This window comes from Panthera onca, chromosome A1, assembly GCF_046562875.1.
Source record: "Panthera onca isolate mPanOnc1 chromosome A1, mPanOnc1 haplotype 2, whole genome shotgun sequence".
NCBI classification, from domain to species: domain Eukaryota; kingdom Metazoa; phylum Chordata; class Mammalia; order Carnivora; family Felidae; genus Panthera; species Panthera onca.
In genome coordinates, this window is record NC_138339.1 from 86,503,451 (window position 1) to 86,522,644 (window position 19,194).

General features: G+C 37.2%; 1 long non-coding RNA gene across 1 annotated transcript; it reads right to left on the reverse strand.

Annotated features, from left to right (window-relative positions):
- Positions 1-1,503: 1,503 nt before the first annotated feature.
- Positions 1,504-17,571, reverse strand: LOC132681183 (uncharacterized). Its single transcript, XR_009610921.2, has 4 exons — positions 17,432-17,571; positions 5,530-5,628; positions 5,072-5,134; positions 1,504-1,777 (listed from the first exon to the last, which is right to left on the reverse strand). It is a non-coding gene; the product is annotated as an uncharacterized LOC132681183 (long non-coding RNA).
- Between the last annotated feature and the right edge of the window lie 1,623 nt (positions 17,572-19,194).

Here is a 19,194-nt window from a genome sequence, read left to right on the forward strand (position 1 = left end):
TATCTGTCTTTAACATAACTAGATCTCTTTTATACTAGTAAGGAAACCCATACATATGTATTGTTAATAGCTCCATCAAATGAATATTAAGATCAAGTAATAGCCAAGTGTACATATTGCTTTGTAACAAATAGTCCCATCTCTTTATAAATTATAAACATATGCAATAATAGTATTTTATTACAGATATTGTATCTTATTTTTATTATGGCCATATGCAATATTTTATTACATTATTTAGCAAAGAATATATTTAGTACAATTTTATGTCCAGTGGGAAATATTTTAATTCTTAACTTCTGAAGTTAAAAATATTTCTTTCTCAAGAAATCTGTTTATAAAACATTCACCAAAAATGCGACCTGAGACTTTTTTAGATTAGTAATAGTTTGTATTTCTTAACAAGAAATATTTGTCAGACAGTTTTTCTATTTTAAAAAGAATTTCTCCATAAGTCAGCTATGAATGCATATGGAATCTTTAATCCTTTAAGAGCAGCTAATTAAATCTTTCTTTCCTTAGTTGCCTCTGGGATAGGCCCGCTGTGTGTGGTACTTCCCATGGTTGGTCATTTTGTTTTAATGGCAGGGGGAGGAAACCAGCAAAGCGCCGTAACCACACTGCATATCAAAATGTCACCATGGCAGCATTTGTCCACTTGTCAGAGTCCTTCTGAAATGACTCAGCCATTCATTTTGTTGAATCAATATTAAAGCTTTTGAGATTTATTACTTGAGGTTTGGGAGCAGGCGAGGCAAACAAATCCTTCATTCCTAACATTGAGTTCTAGTTAGGCCAAGATTATGATTTCTGTCTGCACATGAGGATAGATTGTAAGGTTTCCACTACTTGCATAATTATCTTGTAATAAGCTTGTATTTACATGTCTGACAGTACAGTGAAAGAAGAATTTAAAGTTTCCAAAAACATTCTGTGGGCTGTGGTAAACTTACCAAATGCTAAATTCAAATAGCTAATTCCCTGAGAGGTGTCAGGGAGGAGGGCAGAGAAGAGAGATGTAATGCTTTTGATATAAAATCTTTAAATCTTTGATTTAAGATTCTTTAAATTCCACTTATATATATCCCACCTTGAAGCATAATTAATAAGAACCAGGATAAGCATGTTATCTATTAAATCTTTCTATTTAATAATGTCCATTGACTAATACTTTCTCCATTCATCAAATATAATATTCTAAAATTGACTTTTTCTACTTAAAAATACCGAGATTTCAGGGTGCCTGGATGGCTCATTCGGTTAAGCATCCTCTTCGGCTCAGGTCATAATCTCAGGGTTTGTGAGTTCAAGCCCTGTGTGGGGCTCTGTGCTGACAGCTCAGAGCCGAGAGCCTAGAGCCTAGAGCCTAGAGACTAGAGACTAGAGCCTAGAACCAAGAGCAGAGAGCCTGGAGCCTGCTTCAGATTCTGTCTCCCTCTCTCTATGCCCCTCCCCCCACCCACGCGTGCGCTCTCTCTCTCTCTCAAAAATAAATAAACATTGAAAAAAATTGTAAATAAATGAAAATACTGAGATTTCTTCAAAGACAGTTTGATAATTACGTAAGTTTAGTTTCTGGTGGTTTGGGTCACAAAATGAGCCTGCTTTCTCAATCCAAGCACTCACTGGGTGTATTTTCAGTTATCACTGTACTAAATTCAGTGCAGAGCTCACTGATCCTATCCAAAGATGAAACTGTGAGAACTTTTCATAAGTATAGATCTGTCCGATGAGTTCCTGAAGTGTCATTAAAGCTTCAGTGACAAATCAGGCCAACCTAAAATGAGAGAAGGCAAGCTTCTCTTCAGTGTTTCTCCTTCAGATCTCTTCCCAGAGCAGAGGAGTCTTTCATTTAACATCCCATGATCTAAACCAGTCCTACTGGGAACTGCACAGGATGCTGCAATGCAATTATCCTCAATGGGTTGAGTCAACACCAGATAACATGATGAAGTCATCTGTGTGGGGTTATAGGATCTGCTCTCCCAGGACCCCCAAACTCTACCAAGGACTTGTGCAATCTGAGGTAATGTTTATTTTACCAATGGCTGCAAGCAAACAAAGCCACTGCAAACAAAGCTCCCACTGTCTATTTCCCACATGGGTGAGAAAATCAAGCCCAGTGGGAAGAGAGGTTTGACTGATGGTATGTTTGGGCATCATGCAGGGCCTTGCAAACTTTATATATGTAGGGGTGCTTGGTCCACTTAATGCAGACATCTCTGCCATCAGCTTTAGACTTACGTTCAGATTTTCTACCTTTCCAATGTCCAATAAGCTTTCTTAAACAATTTAATGCAACCATGGCAATTTCAAATCATACTGAAAGACATGTAAGAGTACTGTCTGTAGTTTCTGCCTAAGGTGATGAAAAAATTTTGGAAGTAGATAATGGCGATGGTTATACACCACTGTGAATGTAATAAGGGCTACTGAATTGTACACTTAAAATGGTTAAAATGGCAAATTTTATGTTCTACTTATTTTACCACAATTTTTAAAATTTTATTTTCTTATACATAAAAAGCTGAATGGCACATTTTAAATGAGTGAATTGTATGCTATGTGGTTTAAGTCTCAAGAAAGTAGCTAAAAAGAAGAAAAAAGAGCACTCTGCAGAAAGCTTTAACACTCTGTCTGTAGCTTATACATAAGTCAGGTCATATCAGAAAACTTATACTGGAATTGTCTCACTTTTCAGAAAAGCAAACTCCTTTTTGAGTTTTTTTCTTTGTAGGGTTCTGAGAAAGTAAAAAGGTTTTTAAGACCGTGCTTGAAAGAGTACCATGCAGACAAATACAGCTTTAGCATTCCATTAGAGCAATCCCACATGGAATACTCCCAAACAAAATGGAGTTCTCTAATACTTTTTAGTTTTTCTTTTCTTTATGCTTTTCTTTTTTTTTCTTCAAAAAAGCAAGGAAGTGCATTGTGAGTATTTCCTACAAGAAATGCTGAGCTGGTTAATTTCTGATAATTATAAAATCACGGGTGGTCACTAGTTCAAAGAAAATCTTTCCCAAATAAAACCAATTATGAGCAGAGACTTTAACTGTGTTCCTTTATCCGCTGCCAAAATGCAGTATCAATAGAACAGAATGTGAAAGCTGCAGCTTTGATATGAAAGGTACTGAAAGTATTCATCTTTTGGTACTTGTTCTGCCACCATATGGAATGGAATAAAAGGAAAAAAGAATTATGCAGCATCAACTCGAATTATGCAATTGGAGAAAAGGAAAAGCAAATCATAACCAGATGCATCTATGCATACATTTTATTATAAAAATTTTCTTTGATATCACCAGGCACCCAATGCACTCTACTGGTAGTGTAAAGTAATTGAAAATAATATAAAAGAAGAACTGGGACTAACATACATTATCATTCAAATGGAAAAGCATTTACAGCAGAGAAATGCTATCAAAGATGTCTTTAAAACATTAATATTAGGCTGAACCACACGAAATTGATATTTTCTTATGTTAAAATGGTCAAACACGGGCAAAATGGTTGAATAACAGCAGTTTCGTGTGATTCAACCTAATACATAATTTTCCTCATAATTTCAAATAGCCTGTTCTCTTCATCATCATCACTCAGTAGAATAAAAGACATTTATTTAATTTTATTGTTTTTTGTGATTTATATAATTTTAAGTTATTTAATATTTTTAGCCACCTCATGTGGAATGAATCCATAAACACATGAGTCAATTAATGTCCCTTTTCTCCTCTCAATGAAGACATTTTTTAAAGTTAGATATACCAAGATTTCTCACTCGTCAGTGTGTTGGGGCCTATTCTCAGCCAGTCAGGAGGCACTTCAAGGGAAACCCTTCCTTATTTGAGATGATGATAGGAGGGGGATTTTCTTCCCCAGCCAACTCTGCTTCTATATCCCTATATCCCAAGCTAAATGTCAGGCATCCTTCCTTGGAGATCGGAGAGGGAGGTCTAGGGCTGATGGACTAGAACTGAGTGAAGCTTGATACTAATGAAACTAGAAGCCAGAGGCAAATCCTACCTATGGATGATCATCCTATCTACAATCAGAAACACTGTATTTCCTGCAGGATCTAAAGAGAAAGTGCTAGAAAGAGAAGGTAAGTCAAAAAAAATTAGAAGCTAGTTCACCTTGGGACCAGTGTAGAAGGAAGAGCAGGAGAGAGGGAGGCAAGAAGAGACACAGAATGGGACTGAGTTGAAAGAGAAAAAGAATTAGGCCACTGAGGGATGCCCATATCATCCCTAACTGAAATATACAGCACTCCAAGTGGGATGAAGAAATGGACAGGCACTCTATGCCAGAGCGCAGCAGCCAGAGCAGAATCAATATCCAACCAAATTGTGGGGCACCTGGGTGGCTCAGTTGGTTAAGGGTCCAACTTCTGCTCAGGTCGTGATCTCACAGTTTGTGAATTCTGGCCCCACATCGGGCTCAGTGCTGACAGCTCAGAGCCTGGAGCCTGCTTCAGAGTCTGTGTCTCCCCCTCTCTCTGCCCCTCCCATGCTCATACTCTGTCTCACTCTGTTTCTCGGTAATAAATAAACATTAAAAAATTTCTTTAAATATATATATTATCCAAACAAATTGCAGTTGGCTCCCATGGGAGGGGCAGAATCTGAGTGGCATTACTGAAAAAATTTCATGTTGTCAGTGATAATCTACTCCACCCAACAGTTGGAAAGGTTCTGTTTGCAGTTCACACAAAGGAACATAATACAATTCTGCACGATTTCATAGGACAATAACCATTGAACAATGTCTCCTAAATCAGAGTCAAAGGTCAGAGACACTCTGGTAGTGAGTAAGAAAGCAGTTCTTTTCCAGTGTTCCACATAAGATTAACCTGAGGAGGAAATACTGGAAAGGGGCTCAATATCTAAGAAGCCAGTTTACTGAATTAACACAATTCTGTTCTATCTTATCACTGACTCATTAAACCTGCGTTGTTCACAATTCTTTTTTGTGCCCAGGATGAGATTTTGGGTGGGCCCCATGTTTCACATTCATTTTCAGTTACAGTATTAAAAAATAGTCTCATTGTCAGATAGTACAAAGCAAAGCTTACCCTCCCATTTAAGTTTTGTGAGTCAGTTCTTCTTTGGCTTGAGCCCGATCCAGTTTATAATGCCTACAGTGAAGAAGGAGGACACGGTCACTCATTTTCTCTACTCCTTCCAACTCCTCTACTTTTCACTATGCTCTTTAATGGTTCCTTCAGGGTTGAGAAGCAGACAAGGAGATAGAGGTTAAAAAAAGGCTCTTTTCTGAATGAATACTTTAGAGACTCTCATCTATGGGGATACCTGACACGGGCTATGTTTCCCTGGGCATACCACTGGTAGTTAAACCTTCCAGTCTCTATTTTCTGGTAGTCAGCCAGGGTTGCTTCCTCCCTCCAGATAGGTCTCTTGGTTGTGGTCTCTTTAGACAATTAAGACCCGTCTGATACATTTTCAACTGACCCTCAGAATACCACATCTTTCCACAGTCATTACTCTAACTGTAGGGCAGGGTCAAACTCACCTTTTGACTTTTTCAGGATGAGTCGGGTACCAGCTCCTCTATTCCTCAAACTCCAAGTCAAGCTCTCCAAGTGATTCTCTGTTTCTCCACCACTTTTGCCTAGAGGTGGGAGAGGTAGAAGGCAAAGCACAAGGACAGCTCTCTCCAAAAAAATTCTCACTACAGGCCTCGAGACCAATCTCCTAGCCTTATATACCCTGAAGGTAGGTAATGAATCAAGAATCTTTAAGTTGCTGGGGTGCCTGGGTGGTTCAGTGTGAAGCATCCTACTTCAGCTCAGGTCATGATCTCAAGATCCATGCATGAGTTCCAGCCCCGCATCAGGCTCTTGTGCTGACAGCTTGCAGCCTGGAGCCTGCTTTGGATTCTGTGACTCCCTCTCTCTCTGTCTCTCCCCTGCTTGTTCTCTGTCTCTTTCTCTCTCTCAAAAAATAAATAAGAAACATTTAAAAAAATTTTTAAAAAGAGTCTTTAAGTTGGTTATCAGTCTCTTTACAATGTAGTAAATGGTTAATCTTGCAGATTTTGGAACCACTGAGTTCAGAACTCTGCTCTACTATTGCTAAGTGACCTTAGACAAGACACTTAATGTCTCAGTGTCCTTATGTACAAAATATTGAAATCTGTAAAAAGTAACAACAATAGCCACAGCCTAGGTTATTGTTTCTTAAGAAATTTTTAATGTTTATTTATTTTTGAGAGACACAGAGTGTGAGTGGGAGAGGGGCAGAGAGAGAGAGAGAGAGAGGGAGACACAGAATCGGAAACAGGCTCCAGGCTCTGAGCTGTCAACACAGAGACCAACTGGGGGCTCAAACTCAGGAATGGTGAGATCTTGACCTATGGCCAAAGTCAGATGCTTAACTGACTGAGCCACCCAGGTGGCCTTACAGCCTCACTGTTTTAAAATTAAATACATTAAAAGAGCAGCTCTCGGTTTGGGCTCAGGTCATGATCTCATGGTTTCGTGAGTTTGAGAACCCCATCAGGTTTGCACCATGACAGTGTGGGATTTCTCTCTGCCCTTCCCGTGTGTGTGTTCTCTCTCTCAAAATAAATAAACTTAAAAAATTTTTAATTAAATACTTTAAGTACTTAGTTGCCTGGTCATCAATAATGAAGCAAACAGACAAGGGTGCCTTTTGATCCGATGCACTGAGAAGTACCCAACATCACCAATGTAGGATTCTTGCCCAAAAACATTTACCCTGAATGTAATCATGAGGAAATAATCAAACAAATTCAAATTAAGGTGCACTATGCAAAGTGACTGAAGTCTAGATTTTTCAAAAATATCAGTCACATAAGGCCAAAAACTGAGATGGAAGAGGGGAGCGTAGGAACTTTCTGGGGAAAAAACAAAAAAACCCAAAAAAACACCAAAAACTAAAGAGGCATGACAACTAATTCAACCCAGAAACTTTAATTAAATTCCGGGTCTCATTTTAAAATAAATAAATAGGGGCTCCTGGGTGGCTCATTCAATGCAGAGCTTGCTTGGGACTCTCTGTCTGCTTCTCCCCTGCTTGTATTCTCTCTCTCTCTCAAAATAAACATTTAAAAAAAAACATGAAAAATAAAATAAAATAAGTAAATAAGTACAAAAAGGAAACCAGATAAAGAACACAATCAGGGCAATCTTGGCTATTTAAATATAAACTGAATATGTGAGAATAAGATTTTATCAGCATTACACTTGGGTGATGGTTATATTGTGTTTTTGTACAAGTATGTCTTTGTTCTTTGGAGACATATGCTGAGGTATTTGGGGTGAAGATATCTGTAACTTATTCTCAAAATATTCCTCAAAATAGTATATTACAAATTAAAATAATAGTGTCATACACATAATAAATCTCTTAGAATAATACCTGGCGCATAATAAATGATTTTGTAAGTGTAAATTAGGTATTAGCAAAGAAAACTAGACAATAGGAAAAATCTTGTTTAAAATTATTATACATTCGTCATTGAATTAATGTACTGAATCATGAATTTCCCTTAAGATCCTCTTCACCTACTGCTCACCTTTCTCAACCCCCCAAATACCTGTCTTTCTTTGACTTCCCCACTCCTCCGTTCAAACCATGTCTCCCACTAATAAGCTAGTTTCCAACCTTCTACCTTACATTGTGGTAATATGATTAGAAGGATATTTTTTTCGAGTTCTGCTTTAATCTGTAATACTTAGGTTCACAATGGACTTATATTAGAAAATCTTTGGACCTTAGAATTCACACTGTAGTTGGCTTAAATAACTTCGAGGCTTTATCATATAGCACTGCTTAGGGGTTCTCAGATTTTTTTCTTCATATTTAAAAATTTTTATTCTATATAATATCGCTGAACTGATTTTTTTGGTCTTTTTTTTTATTTTTTAAAATTTACATCCACATTAGTTAGCATATAGTGCAACAATGATTTCAGGAGTAGATTCCTTAATGCCCCTTACCCATTTAGCCCATCCCCCCTCCCACAACCCCTTCATTAACCCTGTTTGTTCTCCATATTTATGAGTCTCTTCTGTTTTGTCCCCCTCCCTATTTTTATATTATTTTTGTTTCCCTTCCCTTATGTTCATCTGTTTTGTCTCTTAAAGTCTTCATATGAGTGAAGTCATATGATTTTTGTCTTTCTCTGACTAATTTCACTTAGCATAATACCCTCCAGTTCCATGCACATAGTTGCAAATGGCAAGATTTCATTCTTTTTGATTGCTGAGTGATACTCCGTTGTGTGTATGTGTGTATATATATATATATATATTTATATATATATATACATATATATCACATTTTCTTTATCCATTCATCCATCGATGGACATTTGGGCTCTTTCCATACTTTGGCTATTGTTGATAGTGCTGCTATAAACATGGGGGTGCATGTGTCCCTTTGAAACAGCACACCTGTATCCCGTGGATAAATGCCTAGTAGTGCAATTGCTGGGTCGTATGGTAGTTCTATTTTTAGTTTTTTCAGGAACCTCCATACTGTTTTCCAGAGTGGCTGCACAAGCTTGCATTCCCAAGGGGTTCTCAGATTTTTTAAAGTCAGGACTCCTTTAGTCTCTTAAAAACTGAGGACTCAAGCTTTGGATTATAGTTGTAATAGCTATCAATATTTACAGTATTAAATCTAAGAATGATTCAAAATATGTACGTATTCATTCAATTAAAAGTAAACTCATTTCAAGCTAACATCAATAATATATATATTTTTTAAATTTTTTTAATTTTATTTATTTATTTATTTATTTATTTATTTATTTATGTATTTATTTATTTTGAGACAGAGAGAGACAGAGCATGAACAGGGCAGGGGCAGAGAGAGAGGAAGACACAGAATCTGAAGCAGGCTCCAGGCTCTGAGCTGTCAGCACAGAGCCCAATGCGGGGCTCGAACTCACTGACTGTGAGATCATGACCTGAGCTGACGTTGGACGCTCAACCGACTGAGCCACCCAGGCGCCCCAGTAATATATTTTTATGAAAACTGTATTTCCCAAAACAAAAATATTTAGTGACATCAGTGCCATCATTTACCATTTTCCAAATTTCTTTGATTACTTATTACAGCTGTATTTGTTTTGTAATCGTGGTAACATACATATAACATAAAACTTACCATCTGTACCATTTGAAAGTATACAATTCAGTGGCGTTTAATATGTTCACAGTGTTATGCAACTCTCATGACTACCAGAACATTTTCAGCACTCCAATAGGAAAACCTGTAGCCATTAAGTAGTCACTTCCTATTCCTCCCTTCCCCAAGCCCTTGGCAACAACTAATCTGCTTTCTGTCTCTGTGGATTTGCCTATTCTGGATATCACATATAAATGGAATCATACAGCATGTGGCCTTTTATGTCTGGCTTCTTTCACTTAGCGTAATGTTTTCAAGGTCCATCCATGTTGGAGCACATAGCAGTACTTCATTTCTTTTTGTGGCTGAGTAATATTTGATTTTACGTATACACGACATCCTGTTTGGAGTGTCTGTGTACACCACATTTTGTTTGGTGTGAAGTGGCATCTCACCGAAGTTTTGTATTTCTCTAGTGACTAATCCTGTCGAGCATCTTATGCTTGTTGGCCATTCGTATACTTTCTTTGGAGGAATATCTATCTGTTCAAGTCCTTGGCCTATTTTTTCATTGAGTGTTTGTCCTTTTGTTGTTGAGTTATGAGTGCTTCATATATCCTGTATACCAGACCAGATGTGTGATCTACAAATATTTTCTCCTATTCTGCAGGGTGTCTTTTCGCTCTCGTGATAGTGTCCTTGATGCCCAAAAGTTTTAGTTTTAACTAAGTCCAATGTATTCTTTTCTTTTGTTGATTGTGTTTTTGTGTCATATCTTTAGAAATCATGTCAAATTGCAGATCATGAAGGTTTATTCCTATGTCTTTTTAAAAAGGTTTTTATAGTTTTAGCTCTTGTATGTAGGTCTTTGATCCATGTTCAGTTATTTTTTTGTACGTGGTGTCAGGTCCAACTTCATTCTTTTGTGTATGGATATCGAGTTGTCTCATCACCATTTGTTGAAGACATTCTTTCTCTATAGAATGGTCTTGGCACTTTTGTCAAAAATCAACCTATCTATAAATTTATTTCTGAGCTCTCATTTTTCTTCCATTGACATAGGTCTTTCCTCATGCCAGTACCAAACTGTTTTGATTAGTGTAGTTTTGTAGTAAACGTTGAAAGTGTGAACTCTTCAACTTTGCCTCTCCTTTTCAAGATTTTTAAAAAGTTTTTATTTACTTATTTATTGAGAGAGAGAGAGAGCGAGAGCGAGAGCGAGACAGAGAGAGAGAGAGAGAGAGGGAATGAGTGGGGGAGGGGCAGAGAGAGAGGGAGAGAGAGAGAGAATCCCAAGCCAGCTCCATGCTCATGGAGCCCAACATGGGGCTTTTTCAAGTTTGTTTTGAGTAATTGGAATCCTTTGCCTTTTGTTATGTATTTTGGATCAGCTTTTCCATTTCTGTTCCAAGTCTGTTAGGATCTTCATAGAGATTGCATTGAAACTATAGATTGCTTTGGGCAATATTGCCATCTTAACAATATTAAGTCTTCTAATCCATGAACACAGGATGTCTTTCCATTTATTAATATTCTTTTATTTCTTTCAGTATTGTTTTATAGTTTTCTGTGAGCAAGGCTTACATATTCTTGGTTAAATATATTCTTAATTATTCTTTTTTGGTGCTATTGTAAATGGAATTATTTTCTAAATTTTCTTTTCAGGTTGTTCATTGCTAGTGTATAGAAATACCAGAGATTTTTATGTGTTGATCTTGTATCCTGCAACTTTGCTAAAGGCATTTATTAACTGTAATGACAGGTGGATTCTTATATTTCCTTTACATTCAATCTGTTTCTATATATTGTTTTGGTTGAAGTATATAAAGAATATCCAGACCCTTATAAATATTACATTAAGACAGGGAGAAGGATTTTCATTGGGTTTTCAGATAATTGTGGATATTCACTCTTGATACTATACCAAGACTCAGTAAATGATAGTTTCTTAAAAGTTAATTGCAATGTGGCATCTGAAGCATATCGAACATTTTTCACTTAGTCACGTTAATATCCTTTGGACTCACACTTCGAATGGATCTTTTATCTGTGCATGATTTTATAACATTGTACATTTGGAAAATATGGTTCTCTGAATTATGCAGATTTTCCAAGCGTTGACACATTTCATTTGATGGTATTTGAAAAACCACCTTATTATCACCATAAATTTTATCACACATTCTTTCAGCTTTGGGAAGCCTATAGAGACAATAAAGTTTTCTAAAATCTAATTTTTGCTTGAGATAAAACTTGAGTTTTATCAATGATAGCAAATTCTGTCTTGTTTTCCTTGAAGTAACTGACTTACTCTGTTCATTTTCAAGAAAATGGCTACCATATATCTAATTCTTATTGACCACAGTTTTTCTGCTAATCATTCTTTCTATTAAAAGTTGTGCCCTATGATAAAAATGGGTTGTTCAGCTCCAGAATTAAACAAGAGCATAAGAGCTTTTCCTCCAGACGACCATTGGATTTTAATATGAAGTAAAAGAGATTTATGCATATTTTGCATTTCATCAGAAAGAATAATTTTAAAAAATGTAGTCAAGGGTTGAGATTTAATAATCAAGGAATGTTCTCAAGAAAACTTTTTTTTTAAATGCGTTTGCAGCATTGGGCAATACATGACTACTAATATAGTTTGGTGCTACTGCCTTCATTTATGCTAAAGTTTCACTATGAGTGCAAATAATGACACAGTGAGCAAGGCAAACAACTTTTTAGAATTATTACAAAAATACTTTTGACCTTGAGGACTTGAAGGAGTCTCAGGAACTGACAAGACCACACTTTGACAAAAAGTGTGGCAGACCACATTTTGACAATAGTTGGTATGGCTATTGAAATGTCAGTTTTACAGACTGCCTCGACTTCAGAAATATTGAAAGAAGTAGATGTTACCATTCTTATCATAATTTCCTTGATGAAGTTTTCCAATCCCTTAGCAATGCATTTGGGTGCTCTCATTACACACAACCAACCAGGATCAGCAGGCCCTACATCCAGTTCTAATGAAACCAGAATTTTAATGGATAAAGGGCAGACATTAAGAGAAAGGTGAATATAGTTCATGGAAGGTAGGATAAGTCAGGAAGAAAAAATAATTTACTATAAAGCTTTTTGTTTATTCACATCACATTCACTTCCAAACTCTATTCCATCCAGTTGCTAAGACCAAATAAAGTAGAAGGGCTGGCATATCTATTTTAGGAGACTAGTTTAGGTAATGGTTTTATGGATTTTGCCTTATGAGTAACCACAATATTTTTACACAAAGAATCATTCTTTCTCAAGCTAATGCCTTCTTTTGCATCCCCATTAATTATAAAGCCTATAAAAATTGTTTTTCACAATGCCAAAAAAAAAAAAAAAAAAAAAAAACACCCAGGAATTTTCTTTTGAGGCCTGGTGTACTAAAATATTTATTTTTCAGGGTGACTGGGTTGCTCAGTCTGTTAAGTGTCTGACTTCAGCTCACGTCATGAATGATCTCGTGGTTCACGAGTTCGAGCCTGTGTTGGGCTCTGTGCTCACAGCACAGACAGCTGAGCTGTCAGTACAGAGCCTGGAGCTTTCTTTGGATTCCGTGTCTCGCTCTCTCCCTCTGCCCCTCCCTCATTCGTACTGCCTCTGTCTCTCTCTCAAAAATAAATTTAAAAAACAGTAAAAAATATTTTAAATATTTATTTTTCAATGAAATGAGTGAAATCCGTACAAGCCAAGTATTCATTTACATTATATTATGCTATAGATAACCAAATCTCTAGTACGACCTTAAGGAAAAGGTAATGAAAGCAAAGTTAATCGAGTATCTATTAATACACATTGATTCTCCTTCAAAATAACAGATTAGATTTATAATTGAAAAGTACTGCAAAGGAAAATAGGTCCTTTTCAAAACAACAAATAAAAAATGTTTCAGTGCATTTCTTCTTAGCAGACTGCTCACTGATTAGCATATATTATTGCCAAACACACTATTCTGCATAGAAAGGAAGAAAGGTTTCACTACTCTTGCTATATACCCCACCAAGTAAATCCAAGTGTGAAATACTCTTTGAAGTCAGCAGGCATCCTTTGCTTCAAATAATTCTGAAGGGATTTAGAAGCCAGATAGGATTAAAGCTTGGGAAAAAAAGGGCGGGGGTGGGTTGGAAGTGGGGTGGGGAACAGCTCAACCTTAACTGTAAATAAATGAAAACATGGTGAAGAGGGAAAAGGAAAACTTTATTTAGATCCAACAATTGTTAAGGTGATAAATCTGGCTTATTCAGAATTAATGGTGGGAAAAGAGACCCTAAGGACAGACTCACTAATCAAAGTATGCAAGAAGAAACCAATGAAAAATATCTTTAAAATCAAAATTGCACAACCTCCTAAATTTAGATCCTTTGCAAAAATATTTTTAAACCAAATGTATTTAATCCAAATCAGTTGGATGAAGTTGACATTCTTTCTGATTCAAGGCAACCTCTCTCTTGCCTGAGTTACTGCAGTAGCCTAACTGATCTCCCTGCTTCCACCCTAGGCCTCCTAAGTGATCCTTTTTGAAGGTAAATAATGTTCTCCTCTGCTCAAAACCCTCCCATGCATGGTTTCCCATTCTTACTCAGAGTGAAAGTCTGAGTCCTGTAATGGCACACACATTCTCAGCCAATTTTGCTCCTTCTTAACTTCGTCTCTGGCTGCTCTCCCACCTTGTGCAATCCACTTGAGCCCTGATGGTCTTCTTGCTATTTTGCCAATACACAAGGCACACTTCCTCTCAGGAAAGTGGTACTTACTTGGTTGTTCCCTCTGACTAGCAGGTTCTTCTCCTAGGTACCAACATGGCTCATATACTTTCTTCAGCCCTTTTTAATCAGGCCTTTTCTCACCCACCCTATCACAAACACAAGTTCCCCTCACCTAGAACACTCCAACCTCCTTCCCTACTAAATTTTTCCCCATTCATTTATCACCATCCAACGTACCAGTGTTTCATTTATTCGTCTTATTCTTCTCTGTCTTCTACCACAAAAATATAAGCTCCATGAGAGCAATGATTTGGACTTGTTTGGGCACATATTCCCAGGGCTTAAAACAGTACCTTAAACACAGTAGGTACGTAATTATTATTTGTCAAGTAAATAGATGTAATTTCTGTCTATACTGTCAGATAAGCACTACTTCAGTTTACTGCTCTATGATTCTTTTTAATTTTAATTTTATTATTATTTTTTTAATTTTGGAGAGAGAGAGCACAAAAGTTGAGGAGAGGGACAAAGAGAGAGAGACAGAGAGAGACAGAGAGAGAGAGAGAGAGAGAGAGAGAGAATCTCAAGCAGGCTCCACACCCAGTATAGGAGCCCAATGTGGGGCTCGATGATCCCATGACCCTGGGATCATGAATGAGCCAAAATCAAAAGTGGGATGCTTAACAAACTGAGTCACCCAGATGCCCCTGTTCTATGATTCTTTATATGGGAATGAAAGTTTTGCTTTTGAACCTCTAGTTTGGTTTTTCAGGTATTGTTGGTCAAGCTGACAATTGTCAAGAAGTGGTCTCTACCCACTGGGAGAGAAGCAGACTAGAATGGAAAGACATTGTTGCCTCTTCAATTCTCCCCTTGTGTTTTCCTACCCCCTAATCTTCCTGACTCCATGAGCACACTATTGAACATCTAAGAAATCTAACTGGATGTCCACCATCTGGACTCTATTTTGCCTTACTCTCCACTTTGGATAATCACCTTTTGCTCTCACCCAATTCCATAGACTGGTTCATCCTTTTAATGTTTTCTTTTGGTGAAGTGGGCTTAATTGAATTCTGTCTGACCATTTAGGTCTTTGGAGGAGTAGGCACAATAGCAAGCTTCTAGGTTATAGCTTCTAGGGCATTCACCTGCACCAATTTACTTATGTAACCATAGAGATTGTAAAGATTATGGAAAACAAAGCATTTAAGTTACAGTCTATTGAATTATAAACACACAACCCTTCATTTTTATATGTACCAACTACTTAGCTAATGAACTTAAGAATAGTATTTGTGAGACTAGTTTTCATATAGTAATGCCTGTATGGACAGAGGGATTGGAAAGCTTGTTTTCTTTCTTTCTTTTTTTAATGTTTATTTTTGAGAGAGACAGAGAGACAGAGAGTGAGTGGGGGAGGGGCAGAGAGAGAGGGAGGCACAGAATCCAAAGCATGCTCCAGGCTCTGAGCTCTCAGCACAGAACCAAACATGGACCTCAAACTCATGAACAGTGAGATCATGACCTGAGCTGAAGTCAGGTGCCTAAGTGACTGAGCTACCCAGGCGCCCCAGAATGCTTGTTTTCAAGTCATATTTAATATTCCTGAATTACTTACTAACATTTATAAGCAACTCTGGATTCATGAAGTATCCTTGACTCTTCTTTCAACTGCATTATGGCAGAGCTGTGATTATAATAACCACTATGTTTAAAAAAAAATTTTAATGTTTCTTTATTTTTGAGAGAGAGAGAGCAAGAGAGAGCCAGTAGGGAAGGGGCAGAGGGAGAAGGAGACACAGAATTAGAATCAGGTTCCAGGCTCTGAGCTGTCAGCACAGAGCCCTATGGGGGTGGGGGAGGCTCAAACCCACAAACTGTGAGATCAAGACCTGAGCTGAAGTCAGATGCTTAACCGATTGAGCCACCTTGGCGCCCCGATAATCACTATATTTTAAAGTATTTTTTTTTTTTTTTTTTTTTTTTTTTATTTTTGGGACAGAGAGAGACAGAGCATGAACGGGGGAGGGGCAGAGAGAGAGGGAGACACAGAATCGGAAACAGGCTCCAGGCTCCGAGCCATCAGCCCAGAGCCTGACGCGGGCCTCGAACTCACGGACCGTGAGATCGTGACCTGGCTGAAGTCGGACGCTTAACCGACTGCGCCACCCAGGCGCCCCTATATTTTAAAATCATAGGGTGCATGGCAACTAGAAAGGTCATCTGGTTCATCTCTAGCAAAACATATCTAAATCATGCGCTTTGTTTTTTCTCCAAGACTTCTAGAGAAGAGACACAGTATTTCCTCTCTATATGGATTCTATATATACAGATTCAAATATATGTATACACACGCACACACACACACACACACACACACAAACCACCACCACCACATATATACATAATGATGAGAGACGACAGGATTTTTTTTTTAAGTTTCATCCCAGAACATAGTTTTAAATTCATCTGAGTTGAAGTATTTCCTTAGTGTACAGAGGTCTTTTTCAGATTTGCTTCTAGAAAGTAGAATTAAAAAGAAAGGTTGATAAAAGGACATAGGAAGGAGCAGACAGTAAAAGCAGGGATGAAAGAAATCTGCCAGAGAGAAATAAAAAAAAAAAAAGTAAAAATAATTCAGTGTTCTGTTACCTTTCATTTATTTTTTATTTACTTTTTTAAAAGTCTCCTTTAAAAAAAAAAGTTTGTTTTGTGACAGAGCAAGAGCACGAGTCGGGGAGGGGCAGAGAGAGAGAGAGGGAGAGAGAGAATCCCAAGCAGGCTCCACACTATGAACGCAGAGCCCAATACAGGGCTCGAACCTATGAAGTGTGAGAACATGACCTGAGCTGAAACTAAGAACTGGACACTAACCAACTGAGCCACTCAGGTGCCCTGCCTTTCATTAAAATTTTTTTTCTTTTTTAACATTTATTCATTTTTGAGAGACAGAGAGTGAGCAGGGGATGGACAGAAAGAGAGAGGGAGACACAGAATCTGAAGCAGGTTTCTGGCTCTGAGCTGTCAGCACAGAGCCTGACACGGAGTTCGAACCTACGAACAGAGAGATCATGACCTGAGCCAAAGTCGGATGCTTAACCGACTGAGCCACCCAGGTGCCCCTCATTTTTTGATTACTAAGTGACTTGATCTGGTTCTTTTCTCCAGGCACTTATTATTTGAAAATAAAAGTACAAACAGACTCTGGAGTGATTAAGAGTTGGATGGTTGATTATTGGTTAAATGTAGATAAAACAAGTCCAGTTATTCAATAATAAAATGTGTTCAGTCTTAATATTGTTTAATAAAATAAAATCACGTGGTAATAAAAATTTAATCTATATAGAGAGGGCTAAGAAGAAAAGGAAGAGTCTTCTTATTCTCCTGCCACATCTAGTCCTTTTTAACCACTGTTCAAAATTCCTTCAATAACATTCCAGAAAGAAAGATTAAATGTATCTCCCTGCATAGATACATGAATGTGTGTGTGTGTATGTGGGGGGGGAGGGGGGGGAGTATACATATAAATTCTATTCCAAAGGAGTAACATCATACCTCTTATATGTAACTTACCTTTTTCTCTTTAAAATACATTTTGGAGATTTTTCCACGTGTCTAGACATGGAAGCTTTGTGAGTAAGGAAACAGTCTTCTTAAACACTGTATCCCCAATGGCTTGAATAAAGGTCTCGCATATACTTTTCCTCTAATGAAAATCTATTAGGTAAATGAAGAAATAAATCAGAAAATATAGATTAATTGCATTTGTTGGAGTTAAACATTAAAAGCATAACATTACAATATTCTGATATATAAACGTATCAGAAGTATCCAGTCTGCTACTGATGAACATTTAGAATATTTTCAGATTTTTGGCTATGACTATAGTAAACATTCCTGAACATATCTATTACATTTTATATGTATGTACGTGTAAGTGAATCCAAGGTAATTACCTAGCCATTTAATAGTTCAGTCAATTGCATTTTTAACTTTGATAGATATTACCAAGTACCACTCTCAGCCAGCTGCATCAACTTATACTCTCATTACAATACTGTTTTTATTCTGGAGCAAATCACAAAACTTGAATGCTAGTGACAGAAACACACATTCCTAAAAACTAAATATTCTTTCATCTGCAGCTGTCTAATGAAAACTGTGTCAGATGAAATCTCAAAAACTGAAAATCCCTTTGGCTTTGCTCAGCTGTGGGGACATCCTTTTTCTCAAAGACAAAGTACTTGTTCCTACTGGCCAGCTTTTTGGAACGTGGCCAAAATTCATGGCTAACTGCTTCCTTTGTATATTTTAATAATAAAATATAGTTCTATTATTGTCTTTATATAAAGTTCAATAACTGCACTTTTGTTAAACATAAATATTGATTCAAGAACACGCAGATATCATTGAAAAAATATTTATAGAAAGAAAACAGGTAGCAGTGTTGTAGAAGTGCTTGAAATTCTATCACTTAGGCTCTCACATGGATTCCACTGCCTATTGACATTAAAATAAGAAAAGTAACCTACACGCAGAAAGAAGGTTGTATTCACATTAACATTCATGAAGGCTGAGCAGCTGAAGCCCTACATATCAAGTAGGGAATATATCTTTTGTCTACTGATGAGAAAATGTCTCAGTGATAAATGGTTACAGACGGGTGTCACAAGGGCAACAGCACACAAAACAGCTCTGACAAACTTAAAAAAAAAAAAAAAAAAAAAAAGTCTTCTCCTGCAGTTCTTTGTGTCACATTGTGGACCGCAGTGTCTACCTCCTCAAATAAAAGAAAAATATTGCAGTGCAGAATTCCTAACCTTTACTGAACACACTTCCCAGAAAACAAAAACACTCTTTGAAAGTAATTTAAAACACAGCTTCAAGGTCTTCATGATGCATAAATATTCAGACATTCTGAAAAGAAGTGCTCTGAGCCCTGCATCCCAGCTGTTTGGGTCGAACACGTACATTGTCATAAGACAGCATGGTCATCAAAGGGCAAAGTCTGTAACGTTAACTTTGGGAAACAGGAGGCATATCACTAAAATGCTTTACAGTCATTTACATAAATTCAAACACATTATCATACTCATTTAGCAAATTTGAGAAAAATAATATATTAAGTAAGGAGTTTGTGATTTAACAAACTGTATCTCATAGACCCCAACAGTGACTACCAGTGACTTTTAGTTAATTTTCAAAACAAAGTTACAATTTGTACACAGCCTTGACTCCTTGAGAATAACAAGCTGAGAACCAAAGCCTGAGGGCAAACATTTTCCGGGGCCTGACTCTAGGTGGCCCACTTTCCTCACCTATCAATACAAAGACTG